This window comes from Octopus bimaculoides, chromosome 4 (assembly GCF_046866305.1).
Source record: "Octopus bimaculoides isolate indiv1 chromosome 4, ASM4686630v1, whole genome shotgun sequence".
NCBI lineage: Eukaryota > Metazoa > Mollusca > Cephalopoda > Octopoda > Octopodidae > Octopus > Octopus bimaculoides.
Genome location: NC_142931.1, coordinates 47,794,131 through 47,806,630, shown reverse-complemented (window position 1 = coordinate 47,806,630; position 12,500 = coordinate 47,794,131).

Sequence of the window (12,500 nt, the reverse complement as noted above, 5' to 3'; positions counted from 1 at the left end):
GGAAATGGTGTTAAGGATGAGGGGCTATTAAGGATGAGGAACAGGAACGTTCTTCTCAGCCCATTTACAACTCGCCACTTAACTAATGATCTCTTTTTAATCTTCATCCTACTGAAATACTGGTTAAAACAATACTCCAAGAATTAAAACCGGATTCCCTGTCCGGCGAGAAATTCCTCCGCTCCTTATGAACTCGTCTTTCCAGGTACCGCGTCTCAAGCCTGCCGAATTGTGATGGTTATTGCACATTCACGTAATCTCCTGCTACTCTTCCAGAATTCTACTGTCTATCTCCTTTTCTGATGTGTCCGACATTATGATGATGACCAATGCAAACACGGCTCTCATGTAACCCATTTCTAGTGGAATGCCTCTGACCATTTGTAACGTAAACAACAAAGACATACTGAAGAGATGGTATTCTTGGACGACAGAGTATGAGCAGTAAAATATTTTCTATATATATATATGTGTGTATTTATTCTGTGTACTGAACAGTTGTTGCTATACATTGTAACGCTCAAGTCGCTGAAAATAGGCTAAACCAAATGCTATTACAATAGATATCAGGCAACAATGATTGACTCTGTCGTATTATTTACATTGAACTCAATAGATAAGAGCGCCACCGAAGCCAGGTATAGTACTGAGATATAGTACTAGCAGTTGTTTCTTCTGTAGCCATCTTTTCTTGTCTTCAACTGTTGTGAATTGGAGAGAAGGATTTGGAGTTATCCGGCTCGCTTCTGTTAATGTGGAAGTTTCAATTGTTGATTGATGAATTTTGCCTTCTGTCGCCCAAAATCATGATATGTTATCACTTCCCTTCTTTTAAAATATCGGTGCAGAAGGATTGCTGTCACATGTTTAAGATCTGGTCATTTGCTTTGGTTGTTCAACTCAGAGCCCTTTATAGAGCACAATTCTTGCATTATTTTGTGGTCTAGCGACGTCATGAGGGCTTGTGGGACAATAATGATCCCAACCGACCCCATATCGCCAAATGTCTCATGAGCGCAGACCATTCACTCTTATTTGTCATATAGCTGATCACTAAACCAGAGACAACATTGTGTCTGATAAACTTGATAGTGGCCCTTCTGTTCCTTGTTCCCAAATCTTGCAAAACTTGCTTATGGACAGGTGTTTCGCATTCTACTTAGGCTTGAATTTTCGCCCCGTCCTCTGATTTACCGAGGAAAAATATGGTGTCATATGTCTCTACTTTCCGATGAAGGATATTTCACTTAAAATATATGCTAAAATTCTCTGCAACTCTTATTTGCATGGGATGATATAACTCGTTGTTTTCTTCGCAATGCAGTGATAATTTAATGTTTTCTTGTTACAGGCCTCTATAATTGACTGTAGGAACCTGACCCTTGTTCTATGTACAAAATATACCAGAATTTGACGTTTTCAGTGAGTTGTTCTACATTGAGTATCTTTGTGTTCGAAAGAACGCTTGAAAGGATAATTTTTCGCTGTCCGATTTTACACCTGAAGCAATTTGTACAAACGTACTGCTATTGTCGCTGTTGACAAGATTTCTGCAGTGTGTTGTTATAATGTCTGTGTTTACTTTTAGTTAATGTTTGTTATTAATATTTTGCATTACAAACAAAATATATTGTTTTTCTTTTTTGTTCTCTGTGTATGGAATATATATATTTCGAACATTTTTGTGTTTTTATGTTGCAACGATACAGAAATACATAACCAACTTTTCTGTCAATGACGTTATAAGAAAAGATAAACTTTGTCCAAGACACAATATTTATCTTTCTTTTTATCAAACCACATAAGGAGAGACTCCAGACTATAGGAAGTTATCTGTTTGTATAACGTTGTGTGAAAATAAGAGTGAATACGGTTGCTACACAAATGGTGGTATGAAAATTAGAATAAAAGACATTAAGTAAAGATATAAGGAAACAATATTTTTAAATCCGTTTGTAATTGAAACTAGAATGAAGACAAGACAAATATTTAGGCTCACCTGCTCACACACGAGTAAGTACTCATGAGATAGGTTAGGTCATTTCCCCATTCATCGTATCGTGTCCTGGGACTCCAGTAAGAACTCTTTAACAGTTTCTGATTTGGGTGGATCAGGAAACATTTAATGTATTCTGATTCACCATCTTGTATTTTCTAGTGAGTACTAAATTAATAGTTTATCTTATGCTTGCTTATAATTAATGTCTCCTTTTAAACACTTTTCCTTGATTTCAGTGTCAAATTCTTGTCATCGCTATATAAGAATATTACTTCTATGCTATCTCGGTACGAGGCAAGAACCGAACGTAGAAATGAGATGCAATATATCGATTTTGATGGATTAAACATGTGATCTGAATTCAGTTGAATTGAGGAGAGACGCCAGTTGATTTTGGACTTTATCAGAAGTTTCGAATCGATACAAGTGTAACAGAGCACCAATGAAGCTAAATTTGTGACGAAAATCTTCAATGGTGTAACACATAACGTGGAGGTCATCTGTTAGGAAATCACATAATTCAAGGCATCTCTCGGCCACCCAGAAAACGGCATTTGCTAAGATCTTGATAAACTTGACCAAAATCGTAGGCTCCGTATGTGACAATTATGGGCCGGAAATTGGCGAGCACAGCTAACAATATTCACAATCGTCTACCAACTACTGTAGACGTTTCCTAGTGATGTGTTTTCTGTTCCAAGTATCTCAATAAGATCTGTGGTGTTAGAAATTAGTGTAAAGCTTGAACGGAATGCTCCAACATTGTAAGTTTGTAGATACTTAATGCCAGAAATATTTTCAGTAAAATATATCACTTATTCGTAGTAGCCGGTAAGCCGAAGTAAATCTGGAAAAAAGTATCTTCATAAACGCCCACAGTGAATTTGAATTTATAATTCCTAAGCATACAAGTCGATGACTTATCCACTTGACCACGTATTTACTCTTTATAAAGAAAAACACATTTGTTTTTTCTGTGTTAGAATTAAATCAGTTTCTCTGATAATGATCGTAGATCTATTTGTAGCAAAAGAAGTCGACAGCGAAAGTGCAGCATGGTTTACATTAGTATATAACGGAATGGTGGTTGAAATATATGCAGTTGGTAAGTCTATTTAATGTCCTCCTGTTTGGCAAACATTCGAATTTAAATCTGTAAAGCGAAATAACGACAGGATTAAGTAGCACAAGGATACTTATAATATAAATAAGGAAAAAATAAAAGTCGATCGAGAAGAGAAAGAACAATGATAAGCATGAAAATAAGAGAGAAGAAACATAAGAAAGAAAATAAGAATGAAGTGGGTGAGAGAAGACGAAAGATTCGAAGACAGAAAATTAGGATAAAGAAAAGTTGAAGTTAGCCTGTAACTGCATTAGCTTCAAAACCACTAATTTTGATTTGAATGGACAAAGTTTCTTCCAGTGTGTCGCAATCAACCAACCACTCTCGCCATTTATGTTATTCTAAAATAACATTATCACCTATCAAAGGACAATAACGTGCGAAGAGAAACTTAGACTTTAACACGAGAGACATTAATAACATTTATTTAGTATCTTTGATTGCAATCAATACTGAAAGTATATAGTTTCAAATGTTTATAGCTACAGTTTTCTTCCTAATACAGATCTGATCAATGAGAACGAGCCAACAAGGGATTCTTTATGAGGTCCTTTTACCTGCTAGAAACAGCAACCACATCCTTTCAATTCACACCCGACCGTTTAAAAATGACTGTATTAGATGATGCAGAACACAGTTTAAACAATGGACAGGACTGCCGTCGTTGGAACGCCTTTTATGATATACGAATTCATTAGTGCTGATTTGGTCGACTGTACCCCCCACCCTTGCCCTAATATATGAAATGTGGTAATGTTAGAAATGCGGTGCATTCGCTGTTTGCTCCGACTTTTTATGATCTGTGTTCAAATCCCGTCAAAACTAATTTGCCCTTTCATACTACTGGGGATCATAAGATCTGTTTTATTGACTAGTCCCTCACCACAAATGTTTGGACCAATGATTATATTAGAAAAGCATGTTAAAGGGAGTGAATGAGTGTCAAGAAAACCAGGGCTCAGGATTAAATTATTAAGAGTATGTATTTTTGTCCTTCGAAGGTATTAGTTCAAATTCGAATGAGTTAGCGTTCTGTTTCCTCCAGTCAGTCGATAAAAAAGCTATCAGATAATATACTTTAGACGCTCAATTCGTTCCAGCTTTGCCTTGTCACCGTTGTTGTCGTCATCATCTTTGACGTAACTATTTATGTAATAATTTATAAGGCGGTGAGCTGGCAGAACCATTAGCACGCTGGACGAAATACTCAGCGGGATTTCGCTGTCGTTACGTTCTGTGTTCAAATTCCGCCGAGGTCAACTTTGCCTTTCATCCTTTTCGATGTCAATAAATTAAGTACCAGTCGCGTACTGGGGTACATCTAATCGACTGGCCCATCCCCCAAAATTTCAAGCCTTGTGCCTATAGTGGAAAGGATTATCTATGTAAGTTTTTACTGTCAAAAATTACCGCAATATAGGTGAGAAAGTCTTTTAGGTTTCGAGCCTACGCTCTGCAACAGAAAGGAACACGAGAAAATAAACAGAGGGAGGTTAAAAAAAAAAACGCTTTAGTGGTTAGCGGTCGATCAAGCAATATAATCGATACTACATATTATAAATCCATTGAGGTAAATTGGACATTGACCTTATATTGTCTTTCCGTACTGCATGCATTTGCTAATTACGTTTTTTGATGAGTACAGTATTATTATGTATGCAACACTAACTATACTAAAAGTTTTCGTTTTTGCTTTTGTTTGTTTGGGGATCGCGATTCAGAACTCGATTGATATGATTTTTAACAAAATTGTCAATATTTAGTTAATCTATCATCACCACTTTACAAGTATGATGAAATCTCTTCTTACCTGATGAAGTCTAATAAGGCCAAAACATCCCAGAAGTTCTCTCACCTATTTACCGAAATCATTTATGTATTGCGATATTTCGGGACGGTCATTTTTTCTTGCCTTATAAACACACGCACTATAAATTCTTTCTTCATTTGTCACCTCTTGTTCTATTTAGTGGACTAAGCAGAACAAGATGAGACACGTGAGATGGAGAGTCACTGAAGACGTCATAGTGTGTGTGACGAAAGATTTTAAGACAATGAACAAAAAATGAACAGTAATAAACAAGCGAAGAACGAATAAACATTGCATTCGTTTATTTAGCAAGAAAAAAAATTCCGAAATGTAACAACATTGAAATAATATTTATTGTTTTAGTAAATGTCATTCCCTTACTATATCACAATTCCTAATTAGACTTTTAACGCATACTGCATTAAATATGTCAGCACAACAAACTTAATCAATAGAGTACATCTTGTGAATGGAAATACGCCAACGGTTTTTGTTTATATTAGTTTAGGCTAAAACGTGATCAGCACCTAGATTAACCTAATTTCGGTCGTATCCTTGAGCGTGTAATCTCATCACGCCGAAATCAACTTATTAGAGTGCTTTCGTATCCTTGACTTCACGTTTTAGAAATACTTTGTCACGTTCAGAATGCGGAGCAGCTTTCATAAATGTAGATTGCAGAGAATTAAATATCACACTACACAACATATGATATATTTTATTTTGTGTTTGTGAGAATATTCAATTTAACAGTCGAATTATTATAGCTTAAAGTTTATGTTAATGAAAGCACGTGTTCAGAAATCCGAATAAATAAGACAAAACAGTATCCATTCTCGTTAGAAGACATTGTGTAGCAAAATATGCGATTACTATGAAATATAATCAAAATTACAACAGTGCTGTTGCTGAGCTATTGCTCTCATTCAGTTTGGCTTGAATTATAATCTACTTTTATGATAGCATCGAATAGGTTTACACTTTGGTCTTGAAGGATGCACCTAGGAAGTTACCCTCTGAGGCACAAGCCCGGTCAAGGTTGTCTATGGAAGACTAGCAGTCGCCTATAAGAAGGCAAAGGCCGATACAGCTTTGTATCAGTGACGTCGCAACTTACTTCTACAACTTAGTGAAGTGGAGTCACGCGAAATAAAGTGTCTTGCTGAAGAACACAACACACAGCCCCGATATATATATATATATATATATATATATATATATATATATATATATATATATATATATATATATATATATATATATATACTAGCAGTATAACCCGACCTTGTCCGGGTGTGACTTATTATGCCATCTACGATAAGTCTTGCTAGCTGAAAATCAACTAAAAAAGAAAGCCTTACAACGAAAAAACCCTTATGATGTAAATATGTTCATAATTCAAAAGACGATGAAATTAATAGGGAAAGTCTGAAAGCTGTTTTGCGTAAAATTATTAAGCATACGTAAATTTCATCCGTGTAATTGGCTATAGAAATGCGTGTGCAAAACAACTTTTTGCGCTGCCCTGATTATACATAGCAGGGTAATCCCTTTTCACAGGAGCTAGGATGGCAATTTGTGATGAAGCAGTTGCTGGCGATCTGTCGCTAAACAGTTTTGCCAGAATTCTATCAGATTGGGCAGAAGGTGTTGATGCACCATTTTGCATTATGTTCAAAGTTGCTACTGGAATGTGGTGAATTGCTGCAGTTTGTGGCTGTCATTTTAAACCGGTTGCTGTCTTTCCCCAGCAAACTCTCTTCTTTGGAGTCATAATCTATGTATATATCAAACAGAACAACAAAAGTTATAATAGATGGCAGGGTCGGTACTTTTCACATATCTGTAATTTTTCAGATTCACACCCGCACGATTACCCAACCCTAATCCTAAACCTAATCCTAACACTAACCCTAACACTAAACCCTAACCCTAAACCTAACCCTGACCCAAAAAACGTAACCGTAACATTAATTCTAAATCCTAACCCTGACCCTAAAACCCTAACCCTAACACCCTAGTGAAAATCGTGGTAAATTTACAAAACATTGACGAACATGTATGCTTTTGAGAGAGCGAGAGAGGAAGAGGTAGAGAGGGGGAGAGAAAGGAATAGGGGTAGTTAAAAGTTTTCTTATGACTGCTTCTCTTCACTGCCTATTACTTCATTAGAAATCTAAGGATGCACATAAGCACATAATAGAGAAAAATGAAACAAATATGGACGACTTGCTCCGAAACACCACCGAGTGCGGAACACTTCTCAAAAATAACCTGCAGTTGTTTCCTTCAAAATTCCTACATGCTTGAAATGTACATACATCAAGGTACATTTGTACAAAATTTCATGAAAAAATATTCATTTTCCTGGAAGTTAAGAAGATTTTAAGTGGAATTTCCGAATATTGTACCCCACCCCCTTCCAAAACAATTTTTGTATATTTGGAATCTACATAATAAATAATATATGCATAGAAATTTCATAAAAAATATTCATTTTTATGAAAGCTATGACCTTCCAAAGTTGGGGGATACAACTCTGTAGTTATGCCATCAATGTTTTGTAAATATACCACAATGTGAATGATTGTGTTTACTTGCACAGAGAGCGAGAGAGGAAGAGGGGGAGAAATGAATAGAGATTGAGAGCAATGTGTATGCTGTTGTCACAGGTCAAGTATGTGTGGTTGTGTGTGTTTTTACGTATCTATGTTATGAAAAATAGGTAAAGAACACTGAGATGAATGTTTAATCTATGACGTTGTATGTATCACTTTCTCTCTCTCTCCCTCTCCCTCTTTAACTCTTACTCTCTATATTTTTATGTTGAGCGCGTGTGTAAGAATGGTGTTCCAGGTAGAAGGGATGAAATATAAAAGTTGCTAGAAACTGCAGCCAAATCTCCCTTAAATCACACAAAGTAAACGGGATTTTAAAAATCTAATTACTGCACTGGAAAGTTCACATCGAGAAAATTCCATTGATGTAAAAAAAATTACGAAAAAGTGGAAAATGTGGATTTCTATAAACATTCAAAAAGGCTTCACACAAACACACAACTTCAGATCTATATATTAAGATATATATATATATATATATATATATATATATATATTAATGGTATATAAATTTAAATTATATTTGAGTACTAGCAGAGGCACCCGGCGTTGTTCGAGAATGAAATTGTTGCTTATATACTTGAAGAAAAAAAGGCAAAATATGCTGTATAGAAATTTGAGGACATTCTGTAGATGGACTCTCAGATGAATGATGGCTGGGCGCCTCTCATGAATGGGGAACATTGAAGATCTGCCAAAAAGCCTCATTGGTACTTGGAAACTTTTACGAAAATTAAAATGGGGATTAAATTAAAAAATGATTTACGTGAATATCCTCACAAGAGTAATTGAAATAAATGGCGATTGTGGACCACCCCACGCACGCACGCACGGGCACGCGCATACACACGTGTGTCTTTGTAAATATGTTTGTATACATTTATGTATGTGTGTGTTTGTAAGAGACAGAGTGTGAGTGAGAGAGAGAGTTTTGTTGTCATGTATACGTACATGCATAAATATACATACATCTTTGGATGTATGCATATGACAACACAGCCCTTGACTCACTCACACTCTGTGTCTTACAAACACGCACGCGCGCGCATACACACGTGTGTCTTTGTAAATATGTTTGTATACATTTATGTATGTGTGTGTTTGTAAGAGACAGAGTGTGAGTGAGTCAAGGGGTGTGTGTGTGCGTGTGTATGTGTGTGAGACAGAGTGAGAGAGCTGTGTGTATGTAGTGTTTACTCTCTCTCTCTCTCTCTATCATACACACGAACACACACACTCACACACAAAATAGAGAGTGTTGCTATTTTTGGCGTTGTTACGTCAATACCGGAAGTTGACATTGAGGAACCTTTTTAAAGAAGTGAATCTTAAATATAAAGCAATATTATTTATTTTTAATTAATAAAATCAAATGAAGAGCATAAGATTTATCCGAGGTCAAATTATTCACGCATCACAAGTATGGAAGCATTTGGTGAAGTTGATTTCACGTGAAAAGCGATTACACACACATCTCTGTTTTGATATAGTATAGATAAATAGATTGTTTAATCTTATTGTTTTTGATAAATAGCTAATAATATTTATTTGTATATAGTGTTGTCATAGTTTGATTAAATTGATTATAAATATGTATTTCTTTAGAATATTAGGTAATCATAGTTGAATACACACACACACACACACACACACACACACACACACACACACACACACACACACACACATATATATACATATACATATACATATATATATATGCCAGGATTCTTTCTCTTTCTGTCTACGAAATTCACTCACAAGGCTTTGGTCAGCCTGGGGTCAGAGTAGATGACACTCGCTCAAGGTGACACGCAGTGGGTTGAACTCGGAACCATGTGGTTGGGAAGCAAAATTATGGCCATAGAGTCACGTATGCGCCTATATGGAACAGGTCTATCTCGTTGGGTATATAGATGCCGGCTAGATACCTGTATTGGGTTAGAAGACGTCACTAACGGTATAGAATAGACAAGCACCGGATCCTTACTCTGTCAAAACATTCTCCTTCAAAAACACTATCTATACTCTTTTACAAACAGTATAAAATGCTTCGAACATGTTGAATCTTTTATCAAAATCTGTCTTAAATGGCGTTAAACGAATTTCTATTAGAACTTCTACATTCTCGAGTAAATAAGATATATTCAATGATCATGCCCCAGACAATCATCAATACCTTGCTGCCAGTAGTGTCTCGGATAATAAATGCATCTCCAAAGTTAGGCTAAGATTTATAAGAAAACAATTAACTGCACAGAAAAGGTCGACTGTAGGGAAAACTTATACTCAAATTGATAGTAACAGCATAATTCTTTTCTACTCAAGACACATGGGCCGAAATTTTGGGGGAGAGCGCTAGTCAATTAGATCCACTCCAGTACGTAACTGGTACTTAATTTATTGACTCCGGAAGGATAAAAGGTAAAGTCGACCTCAGCGGAATCTGAACTCAGAACGTAGACAGAGGAAATACCGCTAAGCATTTCGCCTGGCGTGCTAACGTTTCTGCCAGCTCGCCGCCTTATAGTAACAGCGTAATTTCAAAAGAAAATGTTTAGAATTCGCAGTCATATTGGACTTCTTGTAGAATTAACTACTATCCCTCCTAAACGCATTTTAATGTTGACTACTTCAATTTCTACCCTTACCTATTTTTAAGGTTCACGACACAGTTAAGAACAAAATACACATACGGACACACATGCAAACACACATACACCCACACATACACAAATACGCACATGTAAACAAATTCAGGAGTGTATTCTGTGAGCGAGTGTTTGTGCGGCGTTCTGTTGGATTAACTAAAAATAAAAAGATTAAGAAATGTCCCTCAAAATGATATGAAAAACATAACAGAAAACAATAAAACAGTACAATGCAATAAATATTCTCATTACTTAATCGGAATATGGAAGTTGAAGCCTAGGTCGACTGGCTTTTAGACACAGTTGGTGTCCAGCTAGAAGTTTTAAATATTGATACCGAAATGAATAAGAAAAATTATAATAGATATGACCGGAGTACCTATAAAGCATTTAAGGATTGTGTAAAGATAGAAGAGATATATTGTGATCCAATGATTCTGCGTAAGTGGTACGCAGATTGTTAGTTCAAGAAAGCAGAGGTTAAATATGTTTTGAATGCGTTGCTGATGAAAAAAAAAAAAAATGAAATGAAAAATTAACCGGATCAAATAACAACTAACCGGGTAAAATGCTTAACAAATAACCGGATAAAATATTCATCGATTATCCAGATAGTGACTTTATACAATCTAAACGCTTTGTGTGCATAGCAGAAAATCTAATCAAGACATATGAGCCGTGATCTATTGTAATGTGGCCAGCATGTTAGCTTTGTCGAGCACCGGCGATGATTTAATTTTGTTGCGGAATTATTATGGATTTATACACACGCCATTCATAACACGTGGTAGAGGATCATAACAATACTAATAGCCAGTCTTCTTAGAATATATATATATAATGTGAAACGAAATTAGTATTAGAGTCTGAATGAAATCAAAATTGATATGGTGCAGGGGTTGACCTATTGCTCTCATTAACATAGGGCTCCACAGCAATAAATTCACTATTTAGAACACAATGGCATATGTATTTACATACATATATTGAATAAGCAGAAACACAGAGATACATACACACACTCAAACACGGACTCACACACACGTAGATATGTATGTATGCATAACTATCTATGCATATATAGGAGTAGGTGTTAGTGTGTGCGGTAAGAAGTTTTTTTCACAACAACGTAGTCTTAGGTTCAGTCTCACCGTGCGATACTTTGGATAAGTGTTTCTATTAAAGTCCTGAGCGACTATTACTTTGTGAATAAATTGTTAGATGGAAACCAAAAGAAACCCACCGTGTTTGTATGCATACATACACACACACACACACACACGCATATATATATATATATATATATATATATATATATATATATATATATATATATATATATACACGATTGAGTGGACAAACGAAAGAAGGACACTCAACAAATTTATTGGGAGTTACATGTAACGATCAAAACAGTTTGATTCATTGGTACTCTTGAATTCAAATTCAAAATGGCTGACTAGTAGCATCATGCGTATATATATATATATATATATATATATATATATATATATATATATATACATAGACACACACGCGCGCGCATACACACACACACGCGTGCACACATACATATATATAAGTTTGTGTGTTTGTGTGGGTGACTTGTTTATCCTCCAGTTGGTTTGTTTGCACCCCCATAGTTAGCGGTTTGGCAACGAAAACCAACGGAATAAGTACTAGGCTTCAGAAAATACGTACTGGGGTCGATTTATTCGACTAAATCTCTAAAGGCTGAGTGGTAGCATGGCTGCGGTACAATGATTGAAAATGGTAAGAGATAAAAACAAAAGATATATATATATATATATATATATATATATATATATATATATATATATATATGTGTGTGTGTGTGTGTGTGTGTGTGTGTGTGTACGTACTCATACATATATTTTTGTACATATATGTATACACACGTACTCATTCTTATATTTATATACATATTTATATGTCATATCTTCATGTATGTCATAGAGACACACGCATAATCGTGTATATAACATACACAGACACACGCATAAACGTGTACATATTATACACAGGTATAGACGTAAACTTGCATGCATGCGTTGACATATACCTACATATATATATATATATACTATATATATTAGTTTGTGCGTGAAATACAAAATATGTATATGCAAAACGAGAGAAAGGAAAAGGGGAAAGATTGATACTTTCAGATGATGAAAGTTTAAGTATAAATATATAAACATTGATGTTAATTGGTCCAACTTAAACAGACCACAAACGACAGTGAAAATTAAAGAGGAGGTGAAAAGTCAGACAG